Source organism: Vombatus ursinus, unplaced genomic scaffold, assembly GCF_900497805.2.
Source record: "Vombatus ursinus unplaced genomic scaffold, bare-nosed wombat genome assembly UNPS02014781.1, whole genome shotgun sequence".
Taxonomy (NCBI): domain Eukaryota; kingdom Metazoa; phylum Chordata; class Mammalia; order Diprotodontia; family Vombatidae; genus Vombatus; species Vombatus ursinus.
Window position 1 is genome coordinate 23603353 of NW_020954559.1, and position 20779 is coordinate 23624131.

Consider the following 20779-nt stretch of genomic DNA (forward strand, 5'->3'; position numbering starts at 1 on the left):
TCTCTCTCTCTCTCTCTCTCTCTCTCTCTCTCTCTCTCTCTAACAGATCAAGCTACCTCTCTGAGCAGGTAGATCAAATTCTCAAGGTTACAATTAACTAGGAGGGCTCTGAGAACTCTAGGATATTTCTCCATCCTTCACTCTTCCACTAGAAAATTGCAAAATGTTCAGGTAATCTAGAAAGCCACCAAAAAAAAAAACTGGATCCATAGGTCTATTTTGAGATCATGTGATTAATAAGATGACAGAATACTTAGTTTCTGTAAACCTCTCTAATCTTAAACCTCTGGAAAATGGAAATATATACCAGACATATGCAAAATTAAATCCCAGTGCTAACAACTTCACAACCTTATGCCCCAGACTCCAGGTAATATGGGTCCTGTCTAGTCTCTGTACCTGTGATTCTATCTGAACCACATTCCTACCTTAAAATGAGGGGAAGACACTTATTATGTTTAGACACACAAAGGAATGGCAGAATGAAGGAGTAGCCAAGGGGCCTTTTATAACAGTAGGACAAAGAACTAAAAACCCAGCAGGAGTCAGGCTGTTCCCAGAGGAGTTCACTCTGGGAAGGGAGTCAGTCATTTCCCAACACTCACGTTGGAAGAGGAAATCCAACTTCAAGGATTTTGTGCTGTACTCCAGGGGGAAAGAAAGGAAATCAGAAATTAATAAGTGAGAATACACAAGCAAAATGATGAAGAAAAATCTAAGAGAAAAAGGCTATATATAAGCCAATAAACCAACAGTCATACAAATAGAAAAAGAACAAAAAAATCAAGGAGAGGTCATACACATTGAATAAATATGACACTATGAATGAACCCCAAATTCCTGATTCATCCTCAGGGATTTGTAACACTATTGGGTATATAGGTGTTACTTTGGAAGAACTCCAGAATGACTAAATACAGGGACAGACACCGTCTCACACACACACACACACATGCACACACAACTTTTAAAAGAATGTCTAGAATGGAAAGTAGGTCAGAAATCATAGTTTTCAGTGCAGAATTAAAAAATACAAAAATTATATGAAACCTAGAGTACATGATAGAAAATCTCTCCAAAGAAAGAGAAATTCTAAAATATGGAATAATAAGTTTGAATCTCCAAAATATCAAAGTGGAAGAAAATTTGGCAAAAAAGAATTAAAAAGCAAAAAATTTAAGGGATGCATAAATTTTACATAATTTAAAGTGGCCTTGAAGAAAAAGACAGTATGAGGATCACAAGTCTCCAGAACAATAATATAAATAAAAAAATTAATAACTTACTATAGGAAATAATATTAGAAAATACATAAGTACAAATTTCAGAGTTCTAACTGAATCTATTGATTGCTGATTGACAAAACCCCTTCATTTGAAATTCCAAGTAATGCTATAGTTAAACTTCGTAAGTCCAACAATAAATTGAAGGAAAAAAAAGGAACCAGAAGAAATTAATTCAGCTGTGAAGAAAAAGAAATTCTAATGTCAGGATTACTTCATAATCATGAGAAATGTTAGAAAATAACGCAGTAGGTTAATCTGGAAAGCAACATGCCTGAAGTTGTAACCCAAAATAAAATATTTTACAACTCTGAGCCAACCATTAATAAAAATAAAAGTGAGACTTCAACAAAAGCAAGGCATTTTAAACATTCCTGGAAGGGGGCAAACCGAGGTAAACAAATTTTTGACTGTGCAAATAGTCCAAAGAAGAGAAACACAAAAAAGTTAAATAAATACAATTGCCAAGAAAAGACTAATCAATGAAATCAATTTTCTCGTGTTTATTGAACAATTTATAAAAGAAATTGTATTGAGCAACAAAATAATCAAAAGGCGATCACCAAAAAACAGGATTCAAGGGGCTAAGAGTTTCAGGGAATCTTAAAGAATCAAGGGAAGGAAAATAGAAAGTGATAAGTTTAGCGAATTAAATTCAGTGTTCACCTATAAGTGAATGAATATGGGGGTGGGGGTGGAGGGAAAGAGAAAAGAAATAGTACAATGTAATATGGCACCAGCAAGGAGAAGAAAGGAGAAAAACAGAAAGGAGATGGGAGACACACTCCCATATAGCCCAGCAGTAAATAGAAAAGGGTGACCACTTTCACTAATTGTCCCCCCGCAAAAAAAATAAGGATATATGTAAACTTGAATTAAAAACATTTGATGGGAGGGAATCTTGCCTTAGAAGAACAAATGAAAGGGTATCATTAAGAATCACTCCCATGATGGGAGAAGTCTATGTTTTTGGTGAGAAACAGCAACCTTATAAAGAAAAGACCACCTTCTCTGAATAAGGGCTGTGCTTACCAGGATATCACACACAAGGAGAAAAGTTGTGTGGATACTCAGAGGCAACCTAGGGTGGTAGGAAAAGACTTCAGAAGCAGAAATAAGATAACTTGGTCTTAGGAATGGTGAGAGACCAGGAGGAAGACTGGGCCAAAATACCTGGGATTTGACTACCTTCATTTGATATGGCTTCCTTCATCAACTGATAATTTGTAAAAGTGAGGCATAGCAGAAAAGAAGGTCCCCACCAAAATCAAAACAAAATTTATATACATAAAAATTGGTTTATTTTAGCTCATCATTTGGGCCTTACAAAAAATTTACAAAGACTTAGGAAATAGACCTTAAAGTTCAGTCTTACTGGAATATCTACAGTATCTATGATATTTCTTCATCATGCAACAGATATTTTTTACAAGTGTCTGTTATCTGCAAGGCACTCTGCTAGGTGATGACAGGTATATCAAACAAAATAAGATAAGGTTACTGCCCTAAAGAAGCCTTCATAATGCTACATTGGAGGAAGGTAGAATAGAAATTCTGTTTCCTCATCAGTCACTAATTTTCTCTGTGAGCTAGGGCAAACCATTTAACTTTGATTTCTCAGATTTCCTGTTTAGGAAATTATGGTACATTTTTAAGGGACCATGGCAATGTGTTTATGAAATGCTTGAATGCTGCTAGATGAAAAAATACTACCATATAGCAAAAGATATCAGAAAAAAAGATATCAGAAAAGCTCAGATCTAGAGCTTCCTTTAACTGGATGCAGGAGCAAGAAAATAACTTATCAGTTTAATTAAGATAAGGATCTTATCTTGATATAATATTCTTTTTGACTTTTTCATTCAAGCTATGATTAGGTGATATTATCAATATCTCCCTTTATGACTTATATAAATGCTGTTAAGATTATCATTTAGAGATGAGGAAATTGATGATCATAGAGCTTTGATAACTTGCCCAAGGTCACACAAGTAGTAAGTAACAAAGGTAGGATTCAAATCAAAATATTTCAACTACTTTGATTCTTTCCACAGGACCACCATACCATCCAAGGACAATTTCCAGAGACCAACTCAACCCAACTCATCCTTTGTACCCAGTTTAAATTTACATTATTTATGTGAATTGTTAAATGCCCCAGAGAGATGTTACAAACAGTTCCCTAAGTTCTTTCCATTATCAGTAGCAGCCTCATTCATTAACAGAGGTGTCATATTAACTTTTACATCTAGTTGCTTTTGGAACACAGAGGAAAAGAAAATACTTGCAAAATGGCCAATAACCCACATTTTTTTCAAGTTCAGTTTCTGCAAGTTCTAAGACATGGCTAATCTGCTTCTCTACTTCCTTGAAGAAATGGGTTGAAGATCCAATAGAATTTGCCTCTTGAACCTGGAGACACTGGTCTTACTTAATTATTTCTACTTCTATACTGTTGCATGAACTTCAATAATTTTTCTTCTGTTCCTCTGGGGAGATGAATTTTTCTTCTTTTTCTGTTATGGGCAATATTTTTTAATAATATGGAAATTCATCTGAGAATTGTCCTGTCTAGGATACATCTCCTGTAGCATACCTACAGTTGAAGAATGTGAATGTCTGTAGACAAGTGAGACGTTTTAAATATAGCAGCATTTAGACTTTGCTGCTTAGCCATTGCTCGGCTCCCTAAATAGTGCTAAGAAAATTTCATAGATTGTTGATGAACAGACATGTTTACTACTCAAGGAGTAGTATATTGCTAGCTTCTCATTGAAGACCTTTCCACTGGTCTTATAAAGTCAGACTCTGTCCTTCCATATACTAGGCTGTAAAAGAGAAGATAGAACAAAGATGCTCTTTAAAAAAGAAATAGACCCTAAGATTCTGACAGTAAAATTGTGAATTATCCCTATGAAGAAGGTAGGGGGGAGGCAATATGATGTGACTACATTCTCTCCAATGAATTCAAGTTTTAGGAGGCCATTTACAATAGGTAGAAAGAAAGGTTCATAATCAGTCAGTAAATCTGTCAAGAGCATTTATTTAGAGCTTTCTATGTGTCAGGCACTACACTAAATGCCAGAGATATAGAGAAAGGCGCAAATAATACCTGCCCTCAAGAAATTTACATTCTAATAGAGGAGAAAACATGTAAATAACTAAGTACATATAGGAAATACACACACACACACATATATATATAGTGTAGATGAATGAATGAATAATCAATCATCAAATCAAATATTTATTGTAGATGGAAGGCAATCTGAGAAGGGAAGACATTAGCAGCTGGGAGGGCACGGCTTCCTGCAGAATGTGGGATTTGAGCTGAATTTTGAAGGAAACCTAAGGCTAAAGAAAACCAAAAACTGGAAGTGAGGAGGAAAGAATTTCAAGCATGGAGAATAGATAAAAACACGGAGATAGGAGATCAAGTGTTGTGTTTAAAGAAATGCAAGTGGGTCAAAAGGGCTAGCTTTCTTCAGGAAGACTCAGATACAAGTCCCACCTCTGACAAGTCCCTCTTTTCATCAGCACCTGGATTCAAGTCCCGCATAATGGCTGTGTGACCTTGTATAAGTCACTTATCTTTTCAATACCCCCAGAACCTAAGTTGTAAAGGAGGTGTTGATCTGCATTAGTGTGAGTTTCACACTAGGAACTCCCTACATTGATGTGTATCTATGCATCTGCACCCACTCACACACACACACACATACCATGGATATGTTGGAAAATGTTTAACAACTGGCTCTGGTGGAAAGGGATGTATTCACAACACACTCTTAAGTTTAATCCACATTATTAGTTTCTCTTCATCACTTTCTTAATTCTAGACAAAAAATCAAGTCCTGATATATAGCTTTTGCTAATTTCTGAGGAGCAAATGCTCACACTCAAAATTTAAAAATTGGTTCTTGCAAGTGGGTTTGAGCTAACTGCAACTTAAACCTGGTATAAACACACAGACGCAAAAAGAAGAGATGAATGCAATTATCAAATTATATAATATCCTTGTTTGGTTCCAAATGAGAAAAAGTGGTTAGACTGCTAAATGATGTAGCAATCACTAAGCTACAGTTTGAGCAGTTTCCCTTTCAAGTGACTGTGTTTGAAAAGAGAAGGGCAACTGCCAGTTTCTTTTTCACATGTTTGAAATGACTCTCCATCTTATCAATGTCTTCCTTAAACTGTGGCTCACAGAACTGAACACAATGCTATTGCAGTTAGACTTGATGAGAATAGAGGAAGTAGGACTATCACCTACCTGGAAGGTAATGCAACCCAACATTCAGATGAAATTATTAAGTAGATACACTGAACTGCCAAATTATTTTGACCTTGGAGATTCACAAAATCTTTGTCTGTTGACCTTGACAGACCCTTGCACATTTGGAAACAATTGCATCCTTAGACATTTGCTAAAAAATTATTTTGACAATTGGAGTTCCTTTATGATTATTTATGAGGGGATAACATGATTAAGAGCTATTATGAAAGTTAGGCAAGAAAGTTTAATAGAATAAGTCCCTGAGAAACATAAATGTCAACTTATTTGTCATTTGTCATTTTATTGGAATTATTACAATTTACCTCCTAAAATCTAACATATCAAAAGGGACATTTTATGTCAATATGTTTCAAAGAAGCAGTACCTGTGTGTTAACAACCTGTTTACATGTCTTCTGCCTTTAGCTTTTCTTCCTTATTTCTGTTAGACTCATTTCTTTTTATGTATTTAATTCTTTTGCCCCATTAGCACCCTTTCCCTCAGAAATCTGTAAATAAACATAATTAAGAAGCATCATTTTTGAACGCTAGCTTTTGAAATATTCATTATTAACCTGCTGGCTACTTCTGTCCCTTTTTAATATTTATATAATTAATAAAATTTCTTTCTTATAATTCATACATTTCAAATAATTTACTAATATTATTCAAATCCTGACTTGTCTACTGTTAATTTTTTTTTTCCAGACAGAAAAGATTTTCTTTAATCAGAGTATCTTTGGCCTTCATACCCTCTGATAGAGTTGAAGCAGTTCAGAGCAATGAAACTTGCATTACTTTTTTTTTCACCATAACATAAGAAAGAAAGTGTTGCATATAGGAAATATTCATGTGTAGTTCCTTGATGAAAGTCCCAAATTAAAATGTTCCCCTCAAGAGTTGGAAACATATAAGGTACATGGTGTGGATGATAATTTTATGAAATTTTGTATGGTTACCAGCATCAGATCTAAGTAATTCAGGACTGTTGTTTTAAGATGACATTTTAACTTTGATGTTAGTTATTAGAATATTTTTTGAGTTAGTAATAAATGGAGATTAATACTGAGCTCTGTGGATAGTACATACAGTCCTCAGATTTTGACTGTCATTGTTAGCACATGTTAAAAAAGAAATGGTGATGAATCTGAGGTTGGTCAAAAGACAGAGTCTAGAAACCATCAATGAATTGTGAAGGAATTAAAGGATCACAATAGGAATCATGATAAATAATTTTGAACTGCCTGAAATAAAGCTACTTTTAAAAAGCCAACATGATATCATCAATTTCTTAGTAGATCACAAATTGGATGTTGATGAAATTTTCACCCAACTCAAGAAAAAAAAATAGAGACTACAGAAGTTTGTAATAGGACCCTACAATGTTCCTAGTTCCTGAGTTTTCATTAAATAACTCAACTACTATGGAAAATCCATTTCATGCTTGTTTACTTTGGCAGAAGTCCTTAACTGAATTGCTAAGGAGAAATGAAAATTGGGACTGGTCATGGGAATGCCAAAACCTGCATCTGATTTTCCTAAACAAGAGATTCGATATAAACAGAAGTTGGTGAAATTTTACACTGATTTGCCTTTCCTGAAGACTTGTGTAGTTGGAGTGGAGTCTATAAGACATTGCCAGATAGCAATAAAATGTAACCCATTGCAGGTTGGCTATGAGCACTTTGGTGAAAAGTGAAAGTTAAGAAGGCCAGGGCAGCAGGCTTGATACTACATTTGATTCTGCTCATTGTTCTTTGGCCACTGGGTGTGCCTGGGTAGGTGTACTTTTGAGGCCAGGTTTATACCCCTCTTCCCCACCAGCATTGCCTGCCAATGAAAGAGAGAGGTTCTGCTTGGTTCTTGTTTCTCTGAGGAAAGAAGTGAAGATCCACATGACCACCACATGATCCATATGCCACCTCTATTAAACCTTGTTCACTTATTTCAGTGACTTTCATCTCTTCGTGACTCCATTTGGGGTTTTCTTGGCAAACATACTGAGGTGATTTGCCATCTCCTCCACCTCGTTTCATAGATGAGGAAACTGAGGCAAATGGGATAAAGTGACTTGCCCAGGGTCACATAGGTAGTAAGCGTCTGATCCCAGATTTGAACTCAAAAAGATGAGTCTTCCTGACTCTGTCCCCATGCTCTATCCACTGTGCCACCTAACTGCTCACTATTAAACCTAGCACTTACCAATTATAGTTTACAATTCAGTAGATAGAGTTCATTAGAGGACAACTAAATTTTTGTTAAGAAGGTATTTTTCCCCATAAAAGTTCAGGGACTCTCTGTAATCTTTCCATGGACCATAGGTTAAGAACCTATGTCATACGCTCATGAGACCTGAGAACTATTGATTCATAGCAGCATCTATGAAGGCAAGCTAGCTTGAATCCATCCCAGGATGGTTTTGTCAAAAAGGAAAAATAATCAGAGTTAGTTACAAAATTCCAATTAGTGTCTTTTGGTGAGATTGTATTCATAATACAATTGAGGAATAAGAAAAAAAAACATAAAAAGAAAGAAGTAGCAAAGTATATCTATAGCTATTGAACTGAATTTAAAGGTATAAGAAGCTTTAGGAAAAAAATAATGTTCTATTCACTAGTTAATGGTGTATATACTTACCAAACACCATTTTAAATAAAATATTTGATGCCGTTTTAATTTTTAAATTGTTTTTGATAAAAAAAATAGGCAAAGCATACTAGTCTAGGAGGTGGTATAGTTCAGTGGATAAAGTGCTACCTCAGGAGTCAAAAGACCCATATGTAATTAAATTCAGTCTCTGATTTTCACTACCTTTGTAATCTTGGGCACATCACTTAAAAATCCATAGGCCTCAGTTTCCTCATCTGTAAAATGAGGGGTTTGACAAGATGATCTTTGAGTCCTCTTCCTGATCTGTGATCTTATTATGTTACTAAAAATTGGTTTGGTCATTGAAACATTAATGTCATCTCATGGCAAGATACTTAAATCACAAGTCTGATGGTGGTTTTGAGGGGTGAGTAGTTCAGTCATTTAGAAGGTAAAATCCACAAAACTAAAGACTTGCTGTGAAGGCAATTATTTGGAGAAATGTAAATACACACAGGTATGGTTTAATAATAGAAATAATTCACACATTAAGCTTGCACCTTTTGTTCGTGAGCTCTTAAGTTTCTGAGAATATTGAGAAACTAAGTGCTGCTTTAGCACTTACTAAAGATGGCATAACATCTCCTTAGTGCTTTTCAGGTGACTTGAAAACCTCTCTAAACTGATGCTTTTAATGAATGACAGCTGCCAGCTTCTGTACAAAATTCTGAAACTTGGAAGGACAATGTAGAGGTCCCTGCAAGCATGGGTTGTACTTGAAACATCTCTGCTACATCTTCACATATGGATGAGTGAAAGTGGAGAGTCTCCAGAAGCTCATTCCATAACCTTCCTATGTATTCTAAAGTTATACTGGTAGAATCTCAGAGTTACACGTGAACTGAGTGGCCATCTTCCCTGCAGCCTGAATAAGACATTTCCCTAGGATGTCCATGAACAAACCTTTCAGAAGGGGAAAATACACTACCCCCTAGTTCAATTTATTCCACTTTTGGAGAGCTCTAATTATTAGGAAGTTTTTTTTTTGTTTTCCTGACATTAAGCTTATATTTTCCCCTCTGAAACTTCTATTCCTTGTTCCTACTTTGCCCTCTGGGGTCAGACAGAATCTTTCCAACAATACTTTCTAAGCAACAGTCTTTGCAATAAGTGAAGATATCTTCCTATACCCCCCAGTCCTCCCTTCTCAAAACTTGACATCCCCAGTTCATTCGTTGTGTCCTCATATGGCATGATCTCTAGACTATTTGTTTATTTCTTAACTCAACAAACATTTATTAAGTGCTTATTGTATGCAAATTACTGCACCAGATTAGGTTCTGGAAATAGAATGAAAAGATGAAACACTTCTGGATCTCCAGGTGAATATTCAACTTCTGAATATCCATCTGATTCACTGATGCCCAGAACTGAATACAAGATTCTGTATGTGGCCCAACCATAGAAGAATATAACAGAACTTTTGCCTCCCTAATTCTGGAAATTATAGTAATGAAGGTACTAGCTTTTTCTTTTACTTTGAAAATTATTTTTAAAGTGCTCTTGTACTTTAAATGTTTAGATTTAGAATTAATATGACACCTTTTCAATCTTAGAAATATTCTTTGAAATGATCAGAATATAAATATTTTACACATTTCAATGTGAAGCAATTTTACGGTGATCTTTTCAACAAGGTATTGAATAAAAATGTGAATGTACTGGTTCTAATTATGTATCCTCACCATTCACATCTGAGCATGACATACATTGTCTTTTTAATGACAATTATGGAGATCCAGAGAATACTGAAATGAGTCTTCTGGTCTAAATTGAGATCCTCAATATTGTTCCTACAATGCTAAGGACAGAGAAACAGTATGGTAAAATAAAAAGCATACAGCACCAGGAGTCAGGAATAATTAGGTTCAAACGAAATCTCAGAAACTTCTAAGCTGTATGACCATGGGCTTCACTTCTGTCTGCCTCAGTGTTCTCTGACATAAAATTGGAATAATAGTGGCACCTAAATCCCAAGGTTGTTGTGAAGATAAAATAAGATAATATTTGTAAAGTATTTTGCAAACCTTAAACACCATATACATGTCAATTATTATTATTATTTGAAATGGATTTTCTCATTCCTAACTCTATTCCTAGTAGCCCTGATTAGTACTGAGTAATGAATGGCCATTAAAGTTTTGACTTTAAGGGAAAAGAAATAGCTAATCTGTACAGACTGGATATCTCACCCATGTTCACTGCCCTGAATTTGGACATATTTTGAGGGATCCAGGGCTTCCTCAGTGTGGGTACTGTCTCAATAGAGGCAGATCACATCCCCTCCATACATAAGCCTGCCTTTTGATTAATCCCCCATAGAGAATCTACCTAATATGGTGGAGGTCTTCCCCTGATTCTCTTTAGTGTACCAATATAAATTGTCTGTCTATTTGCTCATTCTTTCTACGTGACTGTATTGCCTCATTTTCTAATCAAACATGCCCATGATGATATGAGAGGCAGCATGGCATAATGAAAAGAAAACTGGCTTGGGAGTCAGATGACTAAGATTAAATCTCACTTTGGCTAGAAAAACCAGCAGGTACGTAATTCCTTCTGCCTTTCAAGAAGATTCTTCATTCTGAACACTGTTCTTCTAATGATACAATTCGAAATCACATTAGTTTTGTTGGCCATCATAGCTCACTTTTGAATGATACCAAGCTTATAGGTAAGTCAGTTAAAAAGCCAGAAAGAAGCTGTGAAATATTGGGGGGAAAAACAGAATTTGGAGTTTTAGGTCCTAGGTTCCAAACCCAGCTTGTTCAAAAACTAAATGTATAACTGTGGGCAAGCCACTTCATTCCTGAGTCTTACTTATAAAATGGAATTAACCTTGCATCACCTACTACATAGGGTGGTTTGGAGAATGAAATAAAATGTGCACAAAGTTTCATACAATGAACAAATAGCTCTACAGAAATGTAGCCTATTACGGGGTGGTTGTAGGCATTTAAATCAGGAAGAATAATTATTTATAGCTTTATCTCTTCCTCTAAATAATAGAGTTTTAGAGTCAAAAAGGACCTTAGGGATAATCTAAGTAAATCTCCTAAATGATGCATGAATTTGCTTTCATAATATCCCTGCAAAGTAGTCATCCAATCTCTGCTGACATAACTCCAGGGTTAAAGAATTCAAGGTGGCCTGTACTATTTCATTAGAAACTTTTTTTTGTCAAAAAGATCTGCCATGAAACTGAAAGCTATCTTTTTCCTTGCCCACTCTGATCTTGAAAGAAACACGATGCAGAGGGAAAGGGCACTCTCTATGAAACTAGATGACCAGGGTCTCTGCCATTTACCATATGATGTTGGGTACATCACAACTAACCGAGGTTTCAATTTACACATTTGTAACATGGGAGAGTTGAATAAGATAGTCTTTAAAGTTATTTCTAACTCAAAAGCTCTATGATGAGATATAGACAGTATATCTTGGAGCTATGTAAATATTCCCCTATCATACATACTTTACAGCTGCACTGTGTAGGCTTTTTCACTAAACATTATCATTCTAGTAGATCATTTATATTCTTGAACTTTGCTATCCTGGTTCTGGCAAATAGCTCATGTTAAATATGTGAAGCTAATTGGGTTATCAGGCATGCCAGATATGATATCCTCGTGTCAGATTAAAGTCTCGCAGACACATAGGAATCAGACACCATCACTCCTTTTTAGACCCGTTGTGACATTTGCTGCATCAGTGATATTACTTTATCAGTCAACATGATAAAAGGTAGTCTGGAATTCTTGATTTTGTTCTATTCTATCTAGGCAAAGTTAGATCATGTGCTAACTAGGAAGTGAAATTTAATGACAGCTTCCACTGCTATTGTCAACTAATTAATCAGTAAGCATTATTGTTTTGGAGGTATTAGGAAAGTTTCTATGTAGAAGTTTATGTTTAAGTTGTGTCTTGAAGGAAGAAAGGGATTCTATGAGGAATGTATTCCAGGTAGACAGTCAATACAAAGGTACCAATGGAGGCAGAATGTGGTGTCTGAGAAATAGGTAGAGGGCCACTTTGGATGGCCTGTAGAGTCTGGGAAGGGGAATATGTATAATGAGGCTGTAAAGATAGTCTGAGTCCAAGTTATGAAAAAACTGTACAAAATAGAGGATTTTATATTTTACTCTAGAGATAACAGAGAGTCACCAGAGTTTACTGAATAGGGGAATGAAATGGTATTGACAATATTTGGTTACATAGAGGGATTTCATTCCATAGGTTAGCAAATATGAAATATTTTCTGTGTAGAAAGTTGGATGTCAGAAAACAAACATGTTTTCCATGCAAGAAATATTATTGGCAGGAGGAAGTTGACAATAGCTGAAGTCCATTCAAATGGACAAGGGGTCAGGGTTAGCCCTAAACACCAGGGCTTAAAAGGGCACTGTCCCTTAGAAGAGTTAATCTATTCAATTTTAGACCTCTAGACTGAACTCTCTTGACTGATGAATGATTGAATATAAATCTGATTAGCCCACTATAGGAATCTGCCCATACTTGAATATCATATCCAACAATCCACCTTGGCAACTGTCTTTCTTCCTCCGTGCATCTTCCCTTAACTTTTCCCCTCATGTTCTGAGCTCAATTCAATACCTTTTTTTTCTTTTTTTTTTTCCTGGAAAAGGGAAAGTGAAAAAGGATGTTTCAATTGGTTCCTCATGATCAACTCAATATTCTTGTTGCTCCTTCCTGTATATGGTATATGAGTTGTCTCCTCCATTCAATTGTAAACTTCCTGGGAACAGGGACTGTCTTTCTTTTGTATTTATGTCCTTAGCTCTTAACATGGTGTCTGACATATAATAAGTAGTTGATAAAGGCTTTTATTTTCAAATCATTAATTCATTCACGGTTGGGATCAATGTGTTAAATGAACTGAATCAATACTATGTCACCCTAGATAAGTTAAAACCTATCTTGGACATTTGGTTTCTTGAACTCTTGCCTCACCTTAGGGCAAGCTTGCCTATTTTATTCCTTTGGATATCAATGCCACACATTGGCATTCTTTATCATGGGTGTTCCTCCTATCTCTGACCTTTAAAATTTTATTCCATAGTATGACTATTTTAGTTACTCCTGAGTAGCAGGAACAGTAAATACTATGGAATAAAAAAAAATATTTTATAGGAAGATTTGGTATTTATGAAATAATTAAGTTGTTTTTTTTCTTATGACATCACTGTTATCTAAAAATCATTCTTTTTAGCACAGGATATTCTTGGTGCTCTAGATAGACTCCTGTCCTATATGTACTCAATTCTTGCATTACAGAGCACTGTAGGGGAAAGGAAAAAAAGTTGGGTATAGGTTATACATCTAAAATAACTTTTAAAAGGAAACTTTGCTGAGACATCCATAATAGGACTGAAAAGACACTGTTGGGGACAGAGGTAGAAGAGGGCACAGTTCAGCCCTTGAGAAGTACTTAGGGAAAGCCCCAAGGAATTAGCAAACAGTTTATTCAGGTGGAGAGCAATGTTATCAGTACTTTTGCTAGAGGAGACAGCTGGGTGGTACAATGGTTAGAGTATCAGGTTTGGAGTCTGGAAGGCCTGAGCCCAAATATGGTCTCAGACACTTACTAGCTGTGTGGCCAGGCAAATCATTTAAACTCTGTCTGCCTCAGTTTCCTTGTCTGTAACATGGAGATAATAACAGCACCTACAAATGCTGGTTGTCATTATTAAAAACATAAAACCTTTTCCTCTTATATCTTTACAATAATTTTCATAGTATCATCATAAAGTTTTTTTTATTCTCTTCTTTACCTACATTAATTCACTAATTATATAGTAGTTGCAAAACTATGTCCAGTAAATATCTTCTTCCAAAGTCTCTCTGTAATGTGGAGAGGACTCTGGCTTTTTAAAGGCTATGCCAATTGGGCACAAGATCTGAAAAGTCATGAGTTATCAAGGTTTTGGATACGTGTCTCACAATGGAATGTATATATTTTCTCTAAGTACTACCCCAGGTCTGAGATAGAAATATGTCCACCACATTCTGAAATATTTTAGCTACAGAGATTCATGAAACTCTCCACTAATTCTGTCAAGTAGCAGAAAGAACCTACAAAAATGAAATCATAGAGTATTGGAGTTTTTTGTTTGCTTGTTTGCTTGTTTTTTTAATTAGGATTATAAGATTTTGTTAGTTTGTTTGGAAGAGGCTTTGAAAGTCATATAGTTTCACCCTCTTGTTTAAGAAATGAGGAAACTGGATCACAGAGAGATGAACAAAGGTCACACAGATAATAAGCCAAGCAGGCTTTGAACCCCCAGCTTCTGACTCCAAATCCACTGTGCTAAAAATACATAACACTAGAAAGGCTAGTTAAAGGGTCTTCTTAACTAGAATATTTCCCAAATCACAAAAATCACATAAAAACTGATGGTTAGGTCAGTATTCTTTTCTTCAATATTAAGGAATTGTCTCACATGATTTTATGTTTCCATTCTCCTTTCCTCTGTCATACTCTTCACAGTAAATTACAGAGCTGTTTTCCATAATCTGTCCTTGCCCCTCTTCAAATGGAGTGCCTATGGAGATCCATGTATGTGTGAGTACCAACTAGCTATTTGTCTGTACACTTACATATTTATGTATACACACACACATATGTAAATGAACCATCCATACACACACTATATTGGTCCAAATATAGGCTGCATTTTTCCCCAGTCTGGCATATATAAAATCTTAGTGTAGGGTACTGATGTTAATTTTCTTTTTTTTAAATACTATTTTATTTTTCACCAAGAAAATAATTTTTTAGCATTCATTTTTACAAGATTTTAAGTTCCAAATTTTTCTTCCTCCATCCTGTCCCTCCCCTCTTCTGAAAATTGGTAGGCAGTTTGATATAGTTTATACACGTGCTATCATGTAAAACATATTTCCATATTCATCACAGTTGTGGAAGAAGAAACAGATCAAAAGGAAAAAAACTATGAGAAAGAATAAAGTAAGTGAAAAAAATATGCTTTGATCTGCATTCAGAGTCTATCAGTTCTCTATCTGGATATTGATAGTATTTTCCTTAATGAGTCCTTTATACTTGTCTTGGATCATTGCGTTGCTGAGAAAAGCTGAGTCATTAATAATTGATCATCACACAATGTTGCTGATACTGTGTACAAGCCTGGTTCTGCTCATTTCACTTTGTGCCAGTTCACATAAGTCTTTCCAGGTTTTTTTCTTCCTGAAATCTTCCTGTTCATCATTTCTTATTTCACAATAGTATTCCACTACATTCATTACTTACCATGGCTTGTTCAACCATTCCCCAAGTGATGAGGATCCCCAATTTCCAACATTTTGCAATGATGAATAAGGCTGCTATAAATATTTTTGCACATATAGGTCCTTTTCCCTTTTTTATGATCTCTTTGGGATACAGAACTAGTAGTGGTATTGTTGGATCAAAGGGTATGCACAGTTTGATTGTCCTTTGGACATAGTTCCAAATTGCTCTCCAGAATGGCTGAATCAGTACAAAACTATACCAACTGTGTTAGTGTCCTAATTTTCCCACATCCTCTCCAACATTTATCATTTTCCATTTTTTTTGTCATTTTAGCCAATCTGATTGATGTGAGGTGGTATTTCAGAGTTGTTTTAAATTGCATTTCTCCAATCAAAAGTGATTTAGAGCATTCTTCATATACCTATAGATATCTCTGATTTCTTCATCTGAAAACTGTCTATTCCTATCCTTTGACCATTTATCAATCAGATAATGGCTTATAATCACATAAATTTGACTCGATTCTTTAAAACCATTGAGAAATAAGGCCATTATCAGAGACACTTGCTGTAAAGATAGTTTCCCAGCTATCTACTTTCCTTCTAATCTTGGTTGCATTGGTTTTGTTTGTACAAAAGCTTTTTAATTTAATATGATCAAAATTATTTATCTTACATTTCATAATACTCTCTATCTCTTGTTTGGTCATGAATTCTACCCCTCCCCATAGATCTGACAAGGTAGGCTATTTCTTGCTCTTCTAATGTGCTTGCTTCATTGTCTATGGTACATGTTATCAAGACATAGTTTCCTTCCTTATCTCTTTTAATTAGGTCTTTTACTTTTTTGCTTTTACTTTGTCGAAGATTAAGATTGCTACCCCTGCTTTTTTTTTCTTCAGCTGAAGCATAATAGATTCTGCTCCAGTCTCTTACTTATACTCTGTGTATGTCTCTGTGCTTCATATATGTTTCATGTAGGCAATGTATGGTAGGATTACAGCTTTTTATCTATTCTGGTACCTGCTTCTGTTTTGTGGGAGAGTTCATCACATTCACATTCACAGTTATGATTATTACCTGTGTATTTCCCTCCATCCTATTCTTCCTCCTGTTTGTCCTTTCCATTTTTCCACTGCTTCCCTGCTCACCAGTGTTTTGCTTCTGTCTATCACCTCCCCTGATCTGCCCTCCCTTCTGTAGTCCCTCACCCCCTTATTTGATCTCCTCCCCTCTCACCTCCCTGTCAAGTAAGAAAAAATTCTATATTCAACCAATTGAGTACATTATTTCCTCTTTGAGCCAATACTGATGAGAGTCAGGTTCAAGCAATGTCCATCGCCCACACTCCCATTTTCCCCTTTACTATAATAGGTCTTTTGGACCTCTTTATGTGAGATAATTTACCACATTCTACCTCTCCCTTACTTCTGCACTCATTGTAGTTCTCCTTCTCATTCCTTAATTTTTTTTATGTCATTCCCTCAAATTCACCTTATACCTATACCCTCCATCTGAGTAATATATTGCTTCTATTTCTATGGTTAATGATAGATTTTTTTTTTTTTGGCTAGGCAATGGGGTTAAGTGACTTGCCCAGGGTCACACAGCTAGTAAGTGTTATGTGTCTGAGGTCACATTTGAACTCAGGTCCTCCTGAATCCAGGGCTGTTGCTCTATCCACTGTGCCACCTAGCTGCCCCAATGATAGATTTTTTTAAGACTTACAAGTATCATTTTCCCATGTAGGGATATAAACAGTTTAGCTCTGTTAAATCTTTTGTGTTTTTTCCTCTTTTTGCCAGTTTGTGCTTTTTTTTGGGTCTTGATATTGGAGGTCAAATTTTTGGTTTAGTTCTGATATTCTCCTTATGAGGCCTTGAAATCCTTCTATTTTGTTGAATGACCATTTTTTCGCTTGATGTATTATGTTTAATTTTGCCAAGTAAGTGATTCTTGGTTGTAGTCCTGTCTCCTTTGCCCTCTGGAATATCATGGTCCATGACTTCTGATCCTTTAATGTTGCAGCTGTCAAGTCCTGTGTGATCCTTACAGTGACTTCCCTATATTTGAATTGTTTCTGGCCACTTGTAGTATTTTTCTCTGCCTTGATGGTTCTGAAATTTGGCTATAATGTTCTTTGGGGTTTTTATTTTGGGGTCCCTTTCCTGAGATGATCTGCAGATTCTTTCAATGCCTATTTTGCCCTCTGATTCCAGGATATCATTGCAATTTTCCTTGATAATTGCTTGCAAGAGGCTGCCCAGGTCCTCCTTTTGATTATGGCTTTCAGGTAGTCGAATGATTCTGATATTGTCTTTTCTGGATCTATTTTCAGGTCAGCTGTCTTTTCCATTTTCTTCCATTTTTTATACTTTGGAATTTGTTTGATTGATTCATGATGTCTCATAGAGTCATTAGCTTCCACTTGCCCAATTCTAACTTTTAGGTGTTGTTTTCCTCAATTAGCTTTTGCACTTTCTTTTCCATTTGGCCAATTATACTGTTTAAAAAGTTGTTTTCTTCAGTGGATTTTTGTATCTCCTTTTCTATTTGGCCAATTCCATTTTTTAAGCAGTTGTTCCAAGCTGTTGAGTCCTTTTTTCTTAATTCTCTTGCATCACTCTCATTTCTTTCCCCAATTTTTCTTCTACCTGTCTTATATGATTTTTAAGGTCTTTTTTGAACTCTTCTATGAGTTCTTTCTTGGCTTGAGACTATTTCCCATTTTTCTTTGGGTTTTTGCCCATAGGTATTTTGACATTGTTGTCCTCTTCTGAGATTGTGTCTTGGTTTTCCCATAATTCTTTTTTGTTGTTTTTTGCTCATCTTTTCTTTTTTTAACCTTTTTCCTTTCTTTTAAATTTGACCTCTGCTCCCAGGGTGGAAGGGGCTCTGTCCCAGGCTTCTTGTGCTAATAGCCACAGGCCCTGGCTGTTTTCCTAGTGCTGCACTGATGTTGTCCTGAGACACATAAGGGACCCTTGTGTCTGGTGCTGTGCTGAAGGGATTGGGGGGAAGGCATTGGCCCTACTGGAGGCTGTAGGAGTCTGGCAGCTTACCTAATGCTGAGCTGGGGTCCTAGTGCTGGAAACTGGTGTGTACTGAGGCCAGGTGGTGTTTTTCTGTGTTTCCCTGGGGCTATACTGAAGCACAGGGCATCTGGCCTCTGGGGATTGCCTATTTGCTGGAGTATGCTAAAGCACCAAGGCCAGTGGGGCCTGGTGACTGCCTATTTGCTTAGGCACCAATGGAGTTGGCTGTCTACCTGTTTGCCCCAGGCTGTTTTGAAATATGTGGAGATCTGGCCTCTGGAGGATGCCTATTTGTCAAGCTCTACGCTGAAGTATGTGGTCATTCTCAGAGTTGGTGTCTGCTGGTTTCCGTGGCTGTGCTAAGGCACACTGGGGGTCCTGGTGTTGACTTCTGCATGCTCCATCATACTTAGGCTCAGGATATCCTGCTGGTTTGCTGAGATGAGGCTTGCTGCTGGCTTGCTGGAATGGACTGTGATCCCCTTTCACCTGAGTAAGATGGACCTTTCTTGCCGATCCTCCAAGTTTCTTAGGCTAAAAGTGTGTTTCATCCTTTGTTTTTACTGGTTCTGCTGTTCCAGGATTTGTTTTGATATTCTATTTTGCAGTTGTTTGGAAGTATGAGAGAGTTACAGCAATTTACTACTTACTCCACCATCTTGGATCCCACAATTTTAATTTTTAGTTAATTCTTCTATATTTTCCCTTTCAAAGAGATATCATGTTAAAGGTGTGACCTATATTTAGACCAATATACTGCTTATTCAAATATACCTTTGTATTTACAGGTATACATATATATGTATATTACTGTTTTGTTACATTATTTATGCTTTTGTAGACAGAGGAACCCTAGATTATTCATACTTTGCCCATAGTGTTTTGTAAATCTACAGAATCTGAATAAAGTTCTTCCTTACTTGTCCCCATACAAGTGGCCATTGACAAATGTAGTGTCAGTCCTGCTCAGTTCTGTGAGACTATCTCCCCCTCTAGTGGTTGGCCCATGGAGAATAATTTTGTTTTACTCAAGGTCAGCTTTTGGAAAACTTAGCCAGCTACACTAGGATACACACACCCCCACAAACACATAAGTTAAAGGCAGTTTCACTGCTAGAGCTCTGATGAAACTGTCTCCCTACCCAAGTCCCATGGATGCAAGTCACAGCCATGATATACTCTGACATCCACCATCTCTGAAGCCAAGGCCCACATTGCACAGGTCAGAAACAGTATCAGCAGAGCAAGGCTGATTATTGATAACCAAAAATGAAACTGATGAAGGCATTCTCCCTAAATACCTTTCACATAACCAATTCCACCATTTTACTAGGGATAAAAGTTTTAATTTTGTGTCTTAGAACTAAAAGAGCAATACCTAGATTGTTCTTAACAACCCAGGATGATTTGTTCATCTAAGAGGTTTATGGATGTTTTCCCTTCGTTTTACAATGAAGCAGTTATTACTTTTGTGACCATATGACCTAAATTTAGGTCTGAATTATGCAAAAAAGAAAGGATCCTTCCCATATTTTATGAAATTTGAATATTTGAAATACAGTCATTTAAATCTTCTAGCAAAGTAGAAAGAGCCAATTACTTTGAGGACATTCTGATTTGCTGAGTACTTTTTTCCCCTTCCTGCCTAAGTTGTTTTTTCTCTTCTAAGGAAGAACAACTTAATTTACCCCAAATTCTTCTCTCTCTCTCTCTCTCTCTCTCTCTCTCTCTCTCTCTCTTTCTCTCTGTCTCTGTCTCTGCCCTTATCCCTTTTCTATAGCTAGCTAGAATGACAATAGCATTCCGGTGCTCCATTTAAAACAATGCAATTATTTTCTTTCATTTAGAAAGGTACTTGCAAGGTCTGACAGTAAGGCGGAAGAAAGAAAGGAGTAAAATTTAGGGAGGGAGTGGATGGTGAGACAGGCTGCTAAATAAGCTATCCTCCAGGCTGCTTGTCTATGCCTAGTAAGCTAGTAACTAGCCCAAAGTTTGCCATTCTACCACTGCCAAGGCAGTCTCTGCCTTACTTTCTTCTTTACCCCACTGTCACTAGCACAGTTCATAGTCTGAGACTGTTCAGTGCTTTCTATCCAGTCAGACTTCAGGAAGTGCTAGTTGAGACAATCTGAGGTTTGTTTAATTTTTTTCTCTCATAAAATACCTTTCAAATTTTACAAGAGAAGTCAGAAGGAAATGAGGTTTGAGATGTTGAATTTCATTTCCAGGCAAGTTTTCATAAACAAAGCTGTTCTATGCACATCATTTTGG